Raw genomic sequence first — 21,441 nt, forward strand, 5'->3', positions numbered from 1 at the left:
GGGTTCCCCTCTGCGTGCTGTCGATCCTACTGCTACAACCCTCGGTCCGGTCTGTTGTTAGACTGGAAATGAACTTCGTATGCTTAAGCCAACCGACGAAACGAGAGGGCGAGCGGGCGGGCACTACGCCGGCCAAAGAGGCGAGATGCACCAGCCGTGGATCGATAGGGTGGTAGGTGGGTTTAGGCACATCTTCATATTTTTGGCTTCGCAATGCCATTTTTCTAGCTTGTAAATTCATACAATGGTCCCTTAAGCCTTCATGTGAAGTTCCATGGCAAGCCGACTCGTTTTTTATTTTTCACGATTTTTGAAACTTTTTACGGTTCGAGATTTTTTTAAATTTTTTCAGAAAGAGTTTTCGCCCCAAACTTGGTAGACGTGATCCTTTTATTTTTCTTGGCATGCAAAAAAAAATTCAGCTAAAATCTCGAAGTGTACAGGATTTTGTGACCATTTGAAAAAAGTGTCCCCATTTCAGACACTTTAATGGCTACTGGCAGCAAACCTGTAAAATCTCAAATGCTCTTTAAGGGGGTCTGAGTTCTCGAGGTTTGATAAGGGATAGGGGGCCAAAATAAGGGCCAAGTACCAGCACCCATCACACATCACGTGCGCAAACCCCCCCGGCCCCCCCGATCGTCGGAACCCCAATATCGTCGGTCAGGTTCTCCGACAATGGTGTCTCGGTGAAGAAAAATACGGCACCAACACAAGCTCGAGCCCAGCATGTGCTGCCACAACCCTCGGTCTGGTCTGATTTTAGACTGGGAATGAACTCCGTATGCTTAGACTGGGAATGAACTCCATATGCCTTTGTCAACCCACGAAATAAGCGTGCGGGCGCTCAGCAGGCCAGATGGGGGGGATGCGCAAGCGGGAGATCGGTTGGGTTCCCCTTTGCGTGCTGCTGATCTTGCTACCGCAACCCTCGATCCGGTCTGATCTTAGACTGGGAATGAACTCCGTATGCCTAATCCAATCGACGAAACGAGCGGGCGGGCGGGCGGGCACTACGTCGGCCAGAGAGGCGGGATGCGCAAGCCGTGGATCGATAGGGTGGTAGGTGGGTTTAGGCACATCTTCATATTTCTGCTGTGCCAATGCCATTTTTCTGGCTTGTAAATTCATACAATGGTCCCTTAAGCCTTCATGTGAAGTTTCATGGCAAGACGACTCGTTTTCTATTTTTCACGATTTTCAAAACCTTTTACGGTTCGAGATTTTTTAAAATTTTTTCAAAAGGAGTTTTCATCCCATACTTGGTAGACGTGATCCCTGTATTTTTGTTGGCATGCACAAAACAATTTAGCTAAAAACTCGAAGTGTACAAGATTTTGTGACCATTTGAAAAAAGTGTCCCCATTTTAGACGCTTTAATGGCTACTGGCAGCAAACCTGTAAAATCTCAAATGCTCTTTAAGGGGAGTTTTCGAGGTTTGATGAGGGGTAGGGGGCCAATATAAGGGCCAAGTACCAGCACCCATCACACATAATGTCTGGACACCCCCTATCAGCCCCTCCGATCGCCGGAACCCCAATGCCTCGCCGGTCAGGTTCTCCGGCGATGGTGTCCCGGCGGAGAAAAATGTGGCACCAGCACATGCCCTAGCCCAGCATGTGCTGCCGTAACCCTCGATCCGATTCGATCTTAGACTGAGAATGAACTCCGTATGCTTAGACTGGGAATGAACTCAGTATGCCTAAGTCAACCCACGAAATGAGCGTGCGGGCGCTTAACCGACCCGAGGGGCAAGATGCCCAAGCCAGAACGATCGGGCCCCCTTCTACGTGCTGCCGATCTTGCTGCCGCAACCCTCAGTCCGTTTCGATCTTAGACTGGGAATGAACTCCGTATGCCTAAGTCAACCCATGAAACGAGCGTACGGGCGCTCAGCCAGCCAGAGGGTCGGGATGCAAAAGTCGGGGACCGACGGGGTCCCCCTCTGCGAGCTACTGATCCTGCTGCCACAACCCTCGGTCTGGTCTGATCTTAGACTGGGAATGAACTCCATATGCGGGCGGGCGGGCGAGCGAGCGGGCACTACGTCGGCCAGAGAGGCGGGATGCGCAAGTCGTGGATCGATAGGGTGGTAGGTGGGTTTTGGCACATCTTCATATTTCTGTCATGCCAATGCCATTTTTCTGGCTTTTAAATTCATACAATGGTCCATTAAGCCTTCATGTGAAGTTTCATGGCAAGACGACTCGTTTTTTATTTTTCATGATTTTTGAAACTTTTTACGGTTCGGGATTTTTTAAAATTTTTTCAGGAGGAGGTTTCACCCCAAACTTGGTAGACGTGATCCTTGTATTATTGTTGGCATGCAAAAAAACATTCAGCTAAGAACTCGAAGTGTACAAGATTTTGTGACCATTTGAAAAAAGTGTCCCCATTTCAGACACTTTAATGGCTACTGGCAGCAAACCTGTAAAATCTCAAATGCTCTTTAAGGGGGTGTGAGTTCTCGAGGTTTGATGAGGGATAGAGGGCGAATATAAGGGCCAAGTACCAGCACCCATCGCCCATCTTGTGCGCACACCCCCCGACCCCCCGATCGCCAGAACCCCAATGTCGTCGGTCAGGTTCTCCGACGATGGTGTCCCGGTGATTAAATATACGGCACCAGCACATGCTCGAGCCGAGCATGTGCAGCCACAACCCTCGATCTGGTCCGATCTTAAACTGGGAATGAACTTCGTATGCCTAAGTCAACCCACGAAACGAGCGTGCGGGCGCTCAACCGGCCAGAGGGGCGAGATGCGTAAGTCAGTGATCGACCGAGTCCCCTTTTGCGTGCTATCGATCCTGCTATCGCAACGCTCGGTTCGGTCTGACCTTAGACTGGGAATGAACTCCGTATGCCTAAGCCAACCGACGAAAGAAGTGGGCAGGCGGACGGGCACTACGCCGGCCAGAGAGGCGAGATACGCAAGCCGTGGATCGATAGGGTGGTAGGTGGGTTTAGGCACATCTTCATATTTCTGCCCTGCCAATGCCATTTTTCTGGCTTGTAAATTCATACAATGGTCCCTTAAGCCTTCATGTGAAGTTTCATGGCAAGACAACTCATTTTCTTTTTTTTCACGATTTTCCAAACTTTTTATGGTTCGGGATTTTTTAAAATTTTTTCAGAAGGAGTTTTGGCCCCAAACTTGGTAGACGTGATCCTTGTATTTTTGTTGGCATGCACAAAAACATTCAGCTAAAAAATCAAAGTGTACAAGATTTTGTGACCAGTTGAAAAAAGTGTCCTCATTTCAGACACTTTAATGGCTACTGGTAGCAAACCTGCAAAATCTCAAATGCTCTTTAAGGGGGTGTGAGTTCTCGAGGTTTGAGGAGGGATAGGGGGCCAATATAAGGGCCAAGTACCAGCACCCATTACACATCATGTGCGCATACCCCCTGCTCCCCCTGATCGCCGGAACCCCAATGCTGCCGGTCAGGTTCTTCGACGATGGTGTCCCGATGAAGAAAAATATGAACTCCGTATGCCTAAGTCAACCAACTCGGTCCGGCCAGAGGGGCAGGATGCATAAGCCGAGGATCGGCTGGGTCCCCCTCTGCGTGCTATCGATCCTGCTACCGTAACCTTCGGTCTGGTCCGATCTTAGACTGGGAATGATATCTGTATGCCTAAGCCAACCGACGAAATGAGCGGGCGGGCGGGCGGGCTTTCACTACGCTGGCCAGAGAGGCGGGATGCGCAAGCCGTGGATCGATAGGGTGGTAGGTGGGTTTAGGCACATCTTCATATTTCTGCCGTGGCAATGCCATTTTTTTGGCTTCTAAATTCATACAATGGTCCCTTAAGCCTTCATGTGAAGTTCCATGGCAAGACGACTCATTTTCTATTTTTCACCATTTTCGAAACCTTTTACAGTTCGAGATTTTTAAAATTTTTTCAGAAGGAGTTTTGGCCCCAAACCTAGTAGATGGGATGCTTGTATTTTTGTTAGCATGCACAAAAAAATTTAGCTAAAAACTAGAAGTGTACAAGATTTTGGGACCATTTGAAAAAAGTGTCCCCATTTCAGACACTTTAATTGCTACTGGCAGCAAACCTGTAAAATCTCAAATGCTCTTTAAGGGCGTGTGAGTTCTCGAGGTTTGATGAGGGATAGGGGGCCAATATAAGTGCCAAGTACCAGCACCCATCGCACATCAAGTGCGCACACCCCCTGGCCCCCCCGATCGTCGGAACCCCAATGCCGTCGATCAGGGTCTCCGACGATGGTGTCTCGGTGAAGAAAAATACGGCACCAGCAAATGCCCGAGCCCAGCATGTGATGCCACAACCCTCGGTCTGGTCTGATCTTAGATTGGGAATGAACTTCGTATGCTTAGACTGGGATTGAACTCCGTATGCCTAAGTCAACCCACGAAATGAGCGTACGGGCGTTCAGCCTGCCAAAGGGGCAGGATGCGCAAGTCGGGGATCGGCCGAGTCCCCCTTTATGTTTTGCCGATCCTGCTACCGCAACCCTCGATTCGGACCAATCTTAGACTGGGAATGAACTCTGTATGCCTAAGCCAACTGACGAAACGAGTGGGCGGACGGGCGGGCACTACGCCGGCCAGAGAGACGGGATGCACAAGCCGTGGATCGATAGGGTGGTACATGCGTTTAGGCACATCTTCATATTTCTGCCATGCCAATGCTATTTTTCTGGCCTGTAAATTCATACAATGGTCCCTTAAGCCTTCATGTGAAGTTTCATGGCAAGACAACTCGTTTTCTATTTTTCATGATTTTTAAAACTTTTTACGGGTCGGGATTTTTTAAAATTTTTTCAAATGGATTTTTGGCTCCAAACTTGGTAGACGTGATCCTTGTATTTTTGTTGGCATGCACAAAACAATTCAGCTAAAAACTCGAAGTGTACAAGATTTTGTGACCATTTGAAAAAAGTTTCCCCATTTCAGACACATTAATGGCTACTGGCAGCAAACCTGTAAAATCTCAAATCCTCTTTAGGGGGTGTGAGTTCTCGAGGTTTGATGAGGGATAGGGGGCCAATATAAGGGCCAAGTACCAGCACCCATCGCACATCATGTGCGCATACCCCCCTCGGCCCCCCGATCGTCGGAACCCCAATGCCGCCGGTCAGGTTCTCTGGCGATGGTGTCCCGATGAAAAAAAATGCGGCACCAGCAAATGCCCGAGCCCAGGATGTGCTGCCATAACCCTTGGTCCAATCCGATCTTAGATTGGGAATGAACTTTGTATGCTTAGAATGGGAATGAACTCCGTATGCCTAAGTCAACCCACGAAACGAGCGTGCGGGCGCTCATCCGGCCAGAGGGGCAGGATGTGCAAGCCGGAATGGTCGGGCCCCCTTCTGCGTGCTACCGATCCTGCTGCGGCAACTCTCGGTCCAATTCGATCTTAGACTGGGAATGAACTACGTATGCCTAAGTCAACCCATGAAACGAGCGTACGGGCACTCAGCCGACCAGAGGGCCGGGTTACAAAATTTGAGGATCGGCCGGGTCCCCCTCTGCGTGCTACTGATCCTGCTGCCACAACCCTCAGTCCGGTCTGATCTTAGACTGGGAATGAACTTGGTATGCATAAGCCAACCGACAAAATGAGCGGGCGGGCAGGCGGGCACTACGCCGGCCAGAGAGGCGGGATGCGCAAGCCATGGATCGATAGGGTGGTAGGTGGGTTTAGGCACATCTTCATATTTCTGCCATGCCAATGCCATTTTTCTGGCTTGTAAATTCATACAATGGTCCCCTAAGCCTTCATGTGAAGTTTAATGGCAAGACGACTCGTTTTCTATTTTTCATGATTTTTGAAACTTTTTACGGTTAGGGATTTTTTTAAATTTTTTCAGGAGGAGTTTTGGCCCCAAACTTGGTAGACGTGATCCTTGTATTACTGTTGGCATGCACAAAAACATTCAGCTAAGAACTCGAAGTGTACAAGATTTTGTGACCATTTGAAAAAAGTGTCCCCATTTCAGACACTTTAATGGCTACTGGCAGCAAACCTGTAAAATCTCAAATGCTCTTTAAGGGGGTGTGAGTTCTCGAGGTTTGATGAGGGATAGAGGGCCAATATAAGGGCCAAGTACCAGCACCCATCACCCATCTTGTGCGAACACCCCCTCGGCCCCCCCGATCGTCAGAACCCCAATGCCATCGGTTAGGTTCTCCGACATGGTGTCCCGGTGATTAAAAATGGGGCACCAGCACATGCTCGAGCCCAGCATGTGCAGCCGCAACCCTCGGTTCGGTCTGATCTTAGACTGGGAATGAACTTTGTATGCCTAAGTCAACCCATGAAACAAGCTTGCAGGCGCTCAATCGGCCAGAGGGGCGGGATGCGTAAGTCGGTGATCGGTTGGGTCCCCTTCTGCGTGCTACCGATACTGCTGTCGTCACGCTCGGTTCAGTCTGCTCTTAGACTGGGAATGAACTCCGTATGCCTAAACCAACCGATGAAACAAGCGGGCAGACAGGTACGCACTACGTCGACCAGAGAGGCGAGATACGTAAGCCGTGGATCGATAGGGTGGTAGGTGGGTTTAGGCACATCTTCATATTTCTGCCCTGCAAATGCCATTTTCTTGGCTTGTAAATTCATACAATGGTCCCTTAAGCCTTCATGTGAAGTTTCATGGCAAGACAACTCATTTTCTATTTTTCATGATTTTCGAAACTTTTTACGGTTCAGGATTTTTTAAAATTTTTTCAGAAGGAGTTTTGGCCCCAAACTTGGTAGATGTGACCCTTGTATTTTTATTGGCATGCACAAAAACATTCAGCTAAAAACTCGAAGTGTACAAGATTTTGTGATCATTTCAAAAAAATTATCCCCATTTCAGACACTTTAATGGTTACTAGCAGCAAACCTGCAAAATATCAAATGCTCTTTAAGGGGTGTGAGTTCTCGAGGTTTGAGGAGGGATAGGGGGCCAATATAAGGACCAAGTACTAGCACCCATCACACATCATGTGTGAATACCCCCCAGCTCTCCCCGATCGTCGAAACCTCAATACCGCCGGTCAGGTTCTCTGACGATGGTGTCCCGACGAAGAAAAATATGGCTCCAACACATGCCCGAGCCCTACATGTGCTACCACAACCATCGGTCCAGTCCGATCTAAGACTGGGAATGAACTCCGTATGCCTAAGTCAACCAACGAAATGAGCTTGCGGGCACTCAGCCGGCCAGAGGGGCAGCATGCGTAAGCCGAGGATCGGTCGGGTCCCCCTCTGCGTGCTACCTATCCTGCTGCCGCAACCCTCAGTCCGGTCTGATCTTAGACTAGGAATGAACTCTGTATGCCTAAGCCAACCGACGAAATGAGCGGGCAGACGGGCGGGCACTACGCCGGCCAAAGAGGCGGGATGTGCAAGCCGTAGATCGATAGGGTGGTAGGTGGGGTTAGGCACATCTTCATATTTCTACCATGCCAAAGCCATTTTTCTGGCTTGTAAATTCATACAATGGTCCTTTAAGCCTTCATGTGAAGTTTCGTGGCAAGATGACTCGTTTTCTATTTTTCATGATTTTTGAAACTTTTTATGGTTCAAGATTTTTTAAAATTCTTTCAGAAGGAGTATTGGCCCCAAACTTGGTAGACATAATCCTTGTATTTTTGTTGGCATGCACAAAAAAATTCAGCTAAAAACTCGAAGTGTACAACATTTTGTGACAATTTGAAAAAAGTGTCTCCATTTCAGACACTTTAATGGCTACTTGCAGCAAACCTGTAAAATCTCAAATGCTCTTTAAGGGGGTGTGAGTTCTCGAGGTTTGATGAGGGATAGGGGGCCAATATAAGGGCCAAGTACCAGCACCCATCGCACATCATTTGCGCATACCCCCCGGCCCCACCCGATCATCGGAACCCCAATGCCGTCGGTCAGGTTCTCCGACGATGGTGTCCCGATGAAGAAAAATGCAGAACCAGCACATGCCGAGCCCAGAATGTGCTGTCGTAACCCTCGGTCTGGTCCAATATTATACTAGGAATGAACTCCGTATGCTTAGACTGGGAATGAACTCCGTATGCCTAAGTCAACCCACAAAACGAGCATGCGGGCGCTAAGCTTGCCAGTGGGGCGGGATGCGCAAGCCGAGAATCAGTTGAGTCTCCCTCTGCGTGCTGTCGATCCTGCTATCACAACCCTCGGTCTGGTCCGATCTTAGATTGGGAATGAACTCCGTATGCCTAAGCCGACCGACGAAACGAGCGGGCGGATGGGTGGGCACTACGCCGGCCAGAAAGGCGGGATGCGCAAGTCGTGGATCGATAGGGTGGTAGGTGGGTTTAGGCACATCTTCATATTTTTACTGTGCCAATGCCATTTTTCTGGCTTGTAAATTCGTACAATGGTCCCTTAAGCCTTCATGTGAAGTTTCATGGCAAGACGACTCGTTTTCTATTTTTCACGATTTTTGAAACTTTTCAGGGTTCGAGATTTTTTAAAATTTTTTCAGAAGGAGTTTTGGCCCCGAACTTGGTAGACATGATCCTTGTATTTTTTTTGGCATGTATAAAAACATTCAGCTAAAAACTCGAAGTGTACAAGATTTTGTGACCATTTGAAAAAAGTGTCCCCATTTCAGACACTTTAATGGCTACTGGTAGCAAACCTGTAAAATCTCAAATGCTCTTTAAGGGGGTGTGAGTTCTCAAGGTTTGATGAGGGATAGGGGGCCAATATAAGGTCCAAGTACTAGCACCCATCACACATCATGTGCGCACACCCCCCCGGCCCCTCGATCTCCAGAACCCCATTGCCACCGGTCAGGTTCTCTGACGATGGTGTCCCGGTGAAGAAAAATGCGGCACCAGTCTGGTCTGATCTTAGACTGTGAATGAACTTTGTATGCTTAGACTGGGAATTAACTCCGTATGCCTAAGTCAACCCATGAAATGAGCGTGCGGGCGCTCAACCGGCCAGAGGGGCGGGATGCGCAAGCCGGGGATTGGTCGGGTCCTCCTTTGCATGCTGTCTATCCTACTGCTGCAACTTTTGGTCTGATCGAATCTTAGATTGGGAATGAACTCCGTATGCCTAAGCCAACCAACAAAACGAACGGGCGGGCGAGCGGGCACTATGCCAGCCAGAGAGACGGGATGCGGAAGCCGTGGATTGATAGGGTGGTAGGTGGGTTTAGGCACATCTTTATATTTCTGCTGTGCCAATGCCATTTTTCTGGCTCTTAAATTCATACAAGTGTCCCTTAAGCCTTCATGTGAAGTTTCATGGTAAGACGACTCGTTTTCTGTTTTTCATGATTTTTGAAACTTTTTGAGGTTCGGGATTTTTTAAAATTTTTTCAGAAGGCATTTTGGCCCCAAACTTGGTAGACGTGATCCTTGTATTTTTGTTGGCATGCACAAACAAATTCAGCTAAAAACTAGAAGTGTACAAGATTTTGTGACCATTTGAAAAAAGTATCCCTATTTCAAACACTTTAATGGCTACTGGCAGCAAACATGTAAAATCTCAAATGCTCTTTCAGGGGGTGTGAGTTCTCGAGGTTTGATGAGGGATAGGGGCCAATATAAGGGCCAAGTACCAGCACCCATCGCACATCATGTGTGCATACCCCCCGATCGTCGGGACCTCAATGTCGTCGGTCAGGTTCTCCGACGATGATGTCTCGACAAAGAAAAATGCGGCACCAACAGATGCTCGAGCCCAGCATGTGCTGCCGCAACCCTCGGTCCGGTTTGATCTTAGACTGGGAATGAACTCCGTATGCTTAGACTGGGAACGAACTTCGTATGCCTAAGTCAACCTACGAAACGAGCGTGCGGGCGTTCAGCTGGCCAGAAGGGCCAGATACGCAAGCCAAGGATCAGTCGGGTCCCCCTCTGCGTGCTGCCAATCCTGCTACCACAACCCTCGGTCTGGTCTGATCTTAGACTGGGAAAGAACTCCGTATGCCTAAGCCAAACAAGAAAACGAGCTGGCGGGCGGATGGGCGGGCACTACATCGGCCAGAGAGGCGGGATGCGTAAGTTGTGGATCGATAGGGTGGTAGGTGGGTTTAGGCACATCTTCATATTTCTGTGGTGCCAATGCCATTTTTTTGGCTTGTAAATTCATACAATGGTCCCTTAAGCCTTCATGTGAAGTTTCATGGCAAGACGACTCGTTTTCTATTTTTCACGATTTTTGAAACTTTTTAAGGTTCGAGATTTTTTAAAATTTTTTCAAAAGGAGTTTTGGCCCCAAACTTGGTAGACGTTATCCTTGTATTTTTGTTGGCATGAACAAAAGCATTCAGCAAAAAACTCGAAGTGTACAAGATTTTGTGACCATTTGAAAAAAGTGTCCCCATTTCAGACACTGTAATGGCTACTGGCAGCAAACCTATAAAATCTCAAATGCTCTTTAAGGGGGTGTGAGTTCTTGTGGTTTGATGAGGGATAGGGGGCCAATATAAGGGCCAAGTACCAGCACCCATCGCACATCATGCGTGCACACCCCTCGGCCCCCCTCGATTGGCGGAACCCCGATGCCGTGGGTGTAGTTCTCCGGCGATGGTGTCCCGACCAAGAAAAATACCGCACCAGCACGTGCCTGAGCCCAGCATGTGTTGCCGCAACCCTTGGTCTGATCCGATACCCTCGGTCTGATCCGATCTTAGACTGGGAATGAACTCCGTATGCTTAGACTGGGAATGAACTCCGTATGCCTAAGTCAACCCACGAAACGAGCGTGCGGGCACTCAGCTGACCAGAGGGGTGAGATGCGTAAGCCAGGGATCGGTCAGGTCCCCCTCTGCGTGCTGCCGATCCTACTACCGCAACCCTTGGTCCTGTCTAATCTTAGACTGGGAATGAAATTCATATGCCTAAGCCAACCAACGAAATGAGCGCGCGGGTAGGCGGGCACTACACCGATTAGAGAGGCGGGATGCGCAAGCCATGGATCGATAGGTTGGTAGGTGGGTTTAGGCACATCTTCATATTATTGCCGTGCCAATGCCATTTTTTTGGCTTGTAAATTCATACAATGGTCCCTTAAGCCTTCATGTGAAGTTTCATGGCAAGATGACACGTTTTCTATTTTTCACGATTTTCAAAACTTTTTAAGGTTTGGCATTTTTTAAAATTCTTTCAGAAGGAGTTTTAGCCCCAAACTTGGTAGACATGATCCTTGTATTCTTGTTGGCATGCATAAAAAAATTCAGCTAAAAACTCGAAGTGTACAAGATTTTGTGACCATTTGAAGTAAATGTCCCCATTTCAAACACTTTAAGGGCTACTGGCAGCAAACCTGTAAAATCTCAAATGCTCTTTAAGGGGGTGTGAGTTCTCGAGGTTTGATGAGGGATAGGGGGCCAATATAAGGGCCAAGTACCAGCACTCATCACACATCATGTGCGCACACCACCCCCGGCCCCCCCCGATCGACGGAACCCTAATGCCGTCGGTTAGGTTCTCCGGCGATGGTGTCCCGACGAAGAAAAATGTGGCACCAGCACATACCCGAGCTCAGCATGTGCTGCCGCAACCCTTGGTCTGGTCTGATCTTAGACTGGGAATGAACTTCGTATGGTTAGACTGCGAATGAACTCCGTATGCCTAAGTCAACCCACGAAACGAGCATGCGGGCCATCAGTCGGCCAGAAGGGTGGGATGCGCATACTGGGGATCGGCCAGGTCTCCCTCTGCGTGCTACCGATCCTGCTACCGCAACCTCGGTCTAGTCCGATCTTAGACTAGGAATGAACTCCGTATGCTTAAGCCAACCGACGAAATGACCGGGCGGGCGGGCACTACGACGGCCAGAGAGGCGGGATGCGCAAGCCATGAATCGATGGGGTGGTAGGTGGGTTTAGGCACATCTTCTTATTTCTGCCTTGCCAATGCCATTTTTCTGGCTTCTAAATTCATACAATGGTCCTTTAATCCTTCATGTGAAGTTTCATGGCAAGACAACTCGTTTTCTATTTTTCATGATTTTTGAAACTTTTTAGGGTTCAGGATTTTTTAAAATTTTTTCAGAAGGAGTTTTGGCCCAAAACTTGGTAGATGTGATCCTTGTATTTTTGTTGGCATGCACAAAAAACTTCAGCTAAAAACTCGAAGTGTACGAGATTTTGTGACCATTAGGAAAAAGTGTCCCTTTTTCAGACACTTTAATGGCTACTGGCAGCAAACTTGTAAAATCTCAAATGCTCTTTAAGGGGGTGTGAGTTTTGGAGGTTTGATGAGGGATAGGGGGCCAATATAAGGGCCAAGTACCAGCACCCATCTTACATCATCTTCGTACACCCCCCGGCCCCCCCAATTGCGTGAACCCCAATACCACCGGTCAGGTTCTCCGACGATGGTGTCCCGGCGAAGAAAAATGCGATACCAGCACATGCCCGAGCCCAGCATGTGCTGTCGCAACCCTCGGTCCGGTTCGATCTTAGACTGGGAATGAACTTCGTATGCTTAGACTAGGAATGAACTCCGTATGCCTAAGTCAACCCACGGAACGAGCGCGCGGGCGCTCAACGGGCCAGAGGGCCGGGATGTGCAAGCCGAGGATCGGTCGGGTCCCCCTCTACGTGTTACCGATCTTGCTGCCGCAACCTTCGGTCCTATCCGATCTTAGACTGGAGTGAACTCCGTATGCCTAAGCGAACCGACGAAACGAGCGGGTGGGCGGGCCGGCACTACGCCAGCCAGAGAGGCGGGATGCACAAGCCATGGATCGATAGGGTGGTAGGTGGGTCTAGGCACATCTTCATATTTCTGCCATGCCAATGCCATTTTTTTAGCTTGTAAATTCATACAATGGTCCCTTAAGCCTTCATGTGAAGTTTCATGGCAAGACGACACGTTTTCTATTTTTCACGTTTTTCAAAACTTTTTACGGTTTAGGATTTTTTAAAATTTTTTCAGAAGAAGTTTTGGTGCCAAACTTGGTAGACGTGATCCTTGAATTTTTTTTGACATGCACAAAAAAATTTAGCTAAAAACTCGAAGTGTAAAAGATTTTGTGACCATTTGAAAAAAGTGTCCCCATTTCAGACACTTTAATGGCTACTGGCAGCAAACCTGTAAGGGGGTGTGAGTTCTCAAGGTTTGATGAGGGATAGGAGGCCAATATAAGGGCCAAGTGCCAGCACCCATCGCACATCATGTGTGCAAACCCCCTGGCCCCCCCGATCACCGAAACCTCAATGCCGCCAATCAGGTTCTCCGACGATGGTGTCTCGGTGAAGAAAAATATGACACCAGCACATGCCTGAGCCCAGCATGTGCTGCCACAACCCTCGGTCCGGTCTAATCTTAGACTGGGAATGAACTTCGTATGCTTAGACTGGGAATGAACTCCGTATGCCTAAGTCATCCCATGAAACGAGCATGCGGGCGCTCAACCCGTCAGAGGGGCGGGATGCGCAAGCCGGGGATCGGTCCCATCCCCCTTTGCGTGCTACCGATCCTGCTACAGCAACCCTCAGTCCGGTCCAATCTTAAACTGGGAATGAGCTCCGTATGCCTATGCCAACCGACGAAACGAACGGGCGGGCACTACGTCGGCTAGAGAGGCAGGATGCGCAAGCCGTGGATCGATAGGGTGGTAGGTGGGTTTAGGCACATCTTCATATTTTTGCCATGCCAATGCCATTTTTCTGGCTTGTAAATTCATACAATGGTCCCTTAAGCCTTCAAGTGAACTTTCATGGCAAGACGACTCGTTTTCTATTTTTCACCATTTTTGAAACTTTTTATGGTTCGGGATTTTTTAAAATTTTTTCAGAAGGTGTTTTGGTCCTAAACTTGCTAGACGTGATCCTTGTATTTTTGTTGGCATGCACAAAAAAATTCAGCTAAAAACCAGCACCCATCGCACATCATGTGCGCACACCCCCCGGCCCCCTGATCATCGGAACCTCAATGCTGCCAGTCAGGTTCTCCGACGATGGTGTCCCGACGAAGAAAAATGCGGCACCAGTACATGCCCGAGCCCAGCATGTGCTGTCGCAACCCTCGGTCCGGTCCGATCATAGACTGGCAATGAACTCCGTATGCTTAGATTGGGAATGAACTCCGTATGCCTAAGTCAACCCAGGAAATGAGCGTGCGGGCGCTCAGTCGGCCAGAGGAGTGGGATGAGCAAGCCGGGGATCGGCGGGGTCCCCTCTGCGTGCTGCCGTTCCTGCTGCCATAACCCTTGGTCTGGTCTGATCTTAGACTGGGAATGAACTCCGTATGCCTAAGCCAACCGACGAATCGGGCGGACGGGCGGGCTAGCGGGAACTATGCCGGCCAGAGACGCGGGATGCGCAAGCCGTGGATCGATAGGGTGGTAGGTGGGTTTAGGCACATCTTCATATTCCTACCATGCCAATGCCATTTTCCTCGCTTGTAAATTCATACAATGGTCCCTTAAGCCTTCATGTGAAGTTTCATGGCAAAATGACTCGTTTTCTATTTTTCAAGATTTTTGAAACTTTTTACGGTTCAGGATTTTTTAAAACTTTTTCAGAAGAAGTTTTGGCCCCAAACTTGGTAGGCATGATCCTTGTATTTTTTTCGCATGCACAAAAAAATTCAGCAAAAAACTCGAAGTGTACAAGATTTTGTGACCATTTAAAAAAAGGGTCCCAATTTCAGACACTTTAATTGCTACTGGCAGCAAACATGTAAAATCTCAAACGCTCTTTAAGGGGGTGTGATTTCTTGAGGTTTGACGAGGGATCGAGGGCCAATATAAGGGCCAGGTACCAGCACCCATCGCACATCATGTACGCACACCCCCTGGCCCCCCACGATCGTCGGAACCCTATTGCTGTCGGTCAGGTTATTCGACGATGGTGTCCCGACGAAGAAAAATGCGGCACCAGCACATGCCCGAGCCCAGCATGTGCTGCCGCAACCCTCGATCCGGTCCGATCTTAGATTGGGAATGAACTCCGTATGCTTAGACTGGGAATGAACTCCGTATGCCTAAGTCAACCCACGAAACGAGCGTGCGGGCGCCCAGCCGGCCAGAGGGGCGGGATGCTCAAACCGGGAATCGATCGGGTCCCGCTCGAAGTGCTGTCGATCCTGCTACCACAACCCTCAGTCCGGTCCAATCTTAGACTGGGAATGAACTCCGTACGCCTAAGCCAACCGAAGAAACGGACGGGCGGGCGGGCGGGCACTACGTCGGCCAGAGAGGCGGGATGCGCAAGCCGTGGATCGATAGGGTGGTAGGTGGGTTTAGGCACATCTTCATATTTCTGCCGTGACAATGACATTTTTCTGGCTTGTAAATTCATACAATGGTCCCTAAGCCTTCATGTAAAATTTCATGGCAAGACGACTCGTTTTCTATTTTTCAAGATTTTTGAAACTTTTTACGGTTTGGGATTTTTTAAAATTTTTTCAGAAGAAGTTTTGGCCCCAAACTTGGTAGGCGTGATCCTTGTATTTTTTTTGGCATGCACAAAACAATTCAGCAAAAAACTCAAAGTGTACAAGATTTTGTGACCATTTGAAAAAAGTGTCCCCATTTCAGACACTTTAATGGCTACTAGCAGCAAACCTGTAAAATCTCAAATGCTCTTTAAGGGGGTGTGAGTTCTCGATGTTTGATGAGGGATAGGGGGCCAATATAAGGGCCAAGTACCAGCACCCATCGTACATCATGTGTGCACATCCCCCCCGGCCCCCCCGATCGTCGGAACCCCAATGTCGCCGGTCAGGTTCTCCAACGATGGTGTCCCGGTGAAGAACAATGCGACACCAGCACATGACTGAGCCCAGCATGTGCTACCGCAACCCTTCGTCCGGTCTGATCTTAGACTGAGAATGAACTCCGTATGCTTAGACTGGGAATGAACTCCGTATGCCTAAGTCAAGCCACGAAACGTGTGTTTGGGCGCTCAGCCGACCAGAGGGGCGGGATGCACAAGCCGGGGATCGGCCGGGTCCCCCTCTGCGTGTTGTTGATCTTGCTACCGCAACCCTCGGTCCGATTTGATCTTAGACTGGGAATGAACTTTGTATGCCTAAGCCAACCGACGAAACGGACGGGTGGGCGGGCACTACGTCGGCCAGAGAGGCGAGATGCGCAAGCTGTGGATCGATAGGGTGGTAGGTGGGTTTAGGCACATCTGCATATTTCTGCCGTGCCAATGCCATTTTTCTAGCTTGTAAATTCATACAATGGTCCCTTAAGCCTTCATGTGAAGTTTCATGGCAAGACGACTCATTTTCTATTTTTTATAATTTTTGATACTTTCTACGGTTCAGGATTTTTTAAAATTTTTTTAGAAGGAGTTTTGGTCCCAAACTTTTTAGACGTGATCCTTCTACTTTTGTTGGCATGCAAAAAAAAATTCAGCTAAAAACTTGAAGTGTACAATATTTTGTGACCATTTGAAAAAAGTGTCCCCATTTCAGACACTTTAATGGCTATTGGCAGCAAACCTGTAAAATCTCAAATGCTCTTTAAGGGGATGTGAGTTCTCGAGGTTTGATGAGGGATAGGGAGCCAATATAAGGGCCAAGTACCAGCACCCATCGCACATCATGTGTGCACACCCCCCGGCTCCCCCCGATCGCCCGGTGAAGAAAAATACGGTGATGGTGTCCCGGTGAAGAAAAATACGACACCAGCACATGCCCGAGCCCAGCATGTGCTACCGTAACCCTCAGTCTGATCCGATCTTAGACTGGGAAAGAACTCCATATGCCTAAGTCAACCCATGAAACGAGCGTGCGGGCACTCAACCGGCCAAAGGGGCGGGATGCGCAAGCCAGGGATCGGTCGAGTCCCACTCTGCGTGCTGCCGATCTTGCTGTCGCAACCCTCGCTCCAGTCTGATCTTATACTGGGAATTAACTTCGTATGGCTAAGCCAACAGACGAAACGGGCGGACGGGCGGGCGAGCACTACACCGACCAAAGAGACGAGATGCGCAAGCCGTAGATCGATAGGGTGGTAGGTGGGTTTAGGCACATCTTCATATTTCTGCCATGCCAATGAGATTTTTCTGGCTTGTAAATTCATACAATGGTCCCTTAAGCCTTCATGTGAAGTTTCAAGGCAAGACGACTCGTTTTCTATTTTTCACGATTTTCAAAACCTTTTACGGTTCGGGATTTTTTAAAATTTTTTCATAAGGAGTTTGGGCCCCAAACGTGGTAGACGTGATCCTTGTATTTTTGTTGGCATACATAAAACAATTCAGCTAAAAACTCAAAGTGTACAAGATTTTGTGACCATTTGAAAAAAGTGTTCCCATTTAAGACATTTTAATGGCTACTGGCAGCAAACCTGTAAAATCTGAAATGCTCTTTAACGGGGTGTGAGTTCTCGAGGTTTGATGAGGGATAGGGGGCCAATATAAGGGCCAAGTACCAGCACCCAAGGCACATCATTGGCGCACACCCCCCCGGCCACCCCGATCACCGGAACCCCAATGCCGCCGGTCAGGTTCTCCAGCGATGGTGTCCCAACGAAGAAAAATGCGGCACCAGAACATGCCCGAGCCCAGCATTTGTTGCCGCAACCCTCGGTCTAGTCTGATCTTAGACTAGGAATGAACTCCGTATGCTTAGACTGGGAATGAAGTCCGTATGCCTAAGTCAACCCACGAAACGAGCGTGCAGGTGCTCAGCCGTCCAAAGAGGCGGGATGCGCTAGCTGAAGATCGGTTGGGTCCCCCTCTGCATGCTGTCGATCCTGCTACCGTAACCTTCGCTCTGGTCTGATCTTAGACTGGGAATGAACTCTGTATGCCTAAGTCAACCGACGAAACAGGCGGGCGGGCGGGCATTATGCCGGCCAGAGATGAGGGTTGCGCAAGCTGTGTATCGATAGGGTGGTAAGTGGCTTTAGGCACATATTCATATTTCTGCCATGCCAATGCCATTTTTCTGGCTTGTAAATTCATACAATGGTCCCTTAAGCCTTCATGTGAAGTTTCATGGCAAGACGACTCGTTTTCTTTTTTTCATGACTTTTGAAACTTTTTACGGTTCGAGATTTTTTAAAATTTTTTAAGAAGGAGTTTTGGCCCCAAACTTGGTAGACGTGATTGTTGTATTTTTTTTGGCATGCACAAAAAAATTCAGCTAAAAACTCGAAGTGTTCAAGATTTTGTGACCATTTGAAAAAAGTGTCCCCATTCTAGACACTTTAATGGCTACTAGCAGCAAACCTGTAAAATCTCAAATGCTCTTTAAGGGGGTGTGAGTTCTCGAGGTTTGATGAGGGATAGGGGGCCAATATAAGGGCCAAGTACTAGCACCCATCGCACATCATGTGCGCACACCCCACCTCGGCCCCCCGATCACCGGGACCCTAATGCCGTCGGTCTGGTTCTCCGGCGATGGAGTCCCGGCGAAGAAAAATACGACACCAGCACATGCCCGAGCCCAACATGTGCTACCGCAACCCTCGATCTGGTCCGATCTTAGACTAGAAATGAACTCCGTATGCCTAAGTCAACCCATGAAACGTGCGTCCGGGCGCTCAGTCGGCCAGAGGGGCAGGATGCACAAGCCGTGGATCGGTCGGGTCCCCCTTTGCGTGCTGCCGATCCCACTATCGTAACCCTCGGTCCGGTCAGATCTTAGACTGGGAATGAACTCTGTATGCCTAAGCAAACCGACGAAACGGACGGGCGCTGGCGGGCACTACGTCGGCCAGAGAGGCGAGATGCTCAAACCGTGGATCGATAGGGTGGTAGGTGGGTTTAGGCACATCTTCATATTTCTGCCACGGCAATGCCATTTTTCTAGCTTGTGAATTCATACAATGGTCCCTTAAGCCTTCATATAGAGTTTCATGGCAAGATGACTCGTTTTCTATTTTTCATAATTTTCGATACTTTTTACGGTTCGGGATTTTTTAAAATTTTTTTAGAAGGAGTTCTGGTCCCCAAACATTTTAGACGAGATCCTTCTACTTTTTTTGGCATGCAAAAAAAAATTCAGCTAAAAACTTGAAGTGTATAAGATTTTGTGACCATTTGAAAAAAGTGTCCAAATTTCAAACACTTTAATGGCTACTGGCAACAAACCTGTAAAATCTCAAATGCTCTTTAAGGGGGTGTGAGTTCTCGAGGTTTGATGAGGGATAGGGGGCCAATATAAGGGCCAAGTACCAGCACCCATCGCACATCATGTGCGCACACCCCCCGGCCCCCCGATCGTCGGAACCCCAATGTCGCCGGTCAGGTTCTCCTGCGATGGTGTCCTGGTGAAGAACAAAGCGGCACCAGCACATGCCTGAGCCCAGAATGTGCTGCCACAACCCTCGATCCGGTCTGAACTTAGACTGAGAATGAACTCCGTATGCTTAGACTGAGAATGCGGGCACTCAGCCGGCCAAAGGGGCGGGATGCACAAGCTGGGGATCAGCCGGATCCCCCTCTGCGTGCTGCTGATCCTGCTGCCATAACCCTCGGTATGGTTTGTTCTTAGACTGGGAATGAACTCCGTATTCCTAAGCTAACCGACGAAACGGGCGGGTGGGCGGGCACTACGCCAGCCAGAGAGGCGGGATGCGCAAGCCTTGGATCGATAGGGTGGTAGGTGGGTTTAGGCACATCTTCATATTTCTGCCATGCCAATGCCATTTTTCTCACTTGTAAATTCATACAATGGTCCCTTAAGCCTTCATGTCAAGTTTCATGGCAAGACGACTCGTTTTCTATTTTTCACGATTTTCAAAACTTTTTACGGTTCGGGATTTTTTAAAATTTTTTCAGAAAAATTTTTGGCCCTAAACTTTGTAGTCATGATCCTTGTATTTTTGTTGGCATGCACAAAAAAATTCAGCTAAAAACTCGAAGTGTACAAGATTTTGTGACCATTTGAAAAAAGTGTCCCCATTTCAGACACTTTAATTGCTACTGGCAGCAAACCTGTAAAATCTCAAATGCTCTTTAAGGGTATGAGTTCTCAAGGTTGGATGAGGGATAGGGGGCCAATATAAGGGCCAAGTACCAGCACCCATCGCATATCATGTGCGACACCCCCCCGGCCACCCTCGATCGTCAGACCCCAATGCCGCTGGTTAGGTTCTCCAACGATGGTGTCCAGGCGAAGAAAAATGCAGACCAAAACATGCCTGAGCCTAGCATGTGTTGCCGTAACCCTCGGTCTGGTCTGATCTTAGACTGGGAATGAACTTCGTATGCTTAGACTGGGAATGAACTTCGTATGCCTAAGTCAACCCACAAGGCCAGAGGGGCGGGATGCGCAAGCCGGGGATCGGTCGAGTCCCCGTATGCATGCTACCGATCCTGCTACCGCAACCCTCAGTCTGGTCTGATCTTAGACTGGTATTGAACTTCGTATGCCTAAGCCGACCGACGAAACAGGCGAGCAGGCGGGCACTACGTTGGCCAGAGAAGCGGGATGCGCAAGCCGTGGATCGATAGGGTGGTAGGTGGGTTTAGGCACATCTTCATATTTCTGCCTTGCCAATGCCATTTTTTTGGCTTGTAAATTCATACAATGGTCCCTTAAGCCTTCATGTGAAGTTTCATGGCAAGACGACTCGTTTTCTTTTTTTCAGGATTTTTGAAACTTTTTATGGTTCGGGATTTTTTAAAAATTTTTTCAGAATGATTTTTGGCCCTAAACTTGGTAGACGTGATCCTTGTATTTTTGTTGGCAAGCACAAAAAAATTCAGCTAAAAACTCAAAGTGTACAAGATTTTTTGACCATTTGAAAAAAGTGTCCCCATTTCAGACACTTTAATTGCTACTGGCAGCAAACTTGTAAATGCTCTTTAAAAGGGGTGTGAGTTCGTGAGGTTTGGTGAGGGATAGGGGGCAATATAAGGGCCAAGTACCAGCACCCATCGCACATCATGTGCGCACACCCCCCCGGCCACCCCCGATCGTCGGAACCCTAATACCGCCAGTCAGGTTCTCCGGCGATGGTGTCCCGACAAAGAAAAATGCTACGCCAGCACATGCCCGAGCCTAGCATGTGCTGTCGCAACCCTCGATCCGGTTCGATCTTAGACTGGCAATGAACTCTGTATGCTTAGACTGGGAATGAACTCCGTATGCCTAAGTCAACCCATGAAATGAGCGTACGAGCGCTCAGACGGCCAGAGGGGCGGGATGTGCAAGTCGAGGATCGGCCAGGTCCCCCTCTGCGTGCTGTCGATGTTGCTGCCACAACCCTCGATCCGATCCGATCTTAGACTGGGAATGAACTTCGTATGCCTAAGCCAACCGACGAAATGGGCGGGCAGGCGGGCAAGTGGGCATTACGTCAGCCAGAGAGGCAAGATGTGCAAGCCGTGGATCAATAGGGTGGTAGGTGGGTTTAGGCCCATCTTTATGTTTCTGCCGTGCCAATGCCATTTTTTTGGCTTGTAAATTCATACAATGGTACCTTAAGCCTTCATGTGAAGTTTCGTGGCAAGACGACTCGTTTTCTATTTTTCACGATTTTTGAAACTTTTTAAGGTTCAGGATTTTTTTAAATTCTTTCAGAA

This window comes from Durio zibethinus, chromosome 6, assembly GCF_047325235.1.
Source record: "Durio zibethinus cultivar Kanyao isolate XHJ-2024 chromosome 6, ASM4732523v1, whole genome shotgun sequence".
Classification (NCBI taxonomy): domain Eukaryota; kingdom Viridiplantae; phylum Streptophyta; class Magnoliopsida; order Malvales; family Malvaceae; genus Durio; species Durio zibethinus.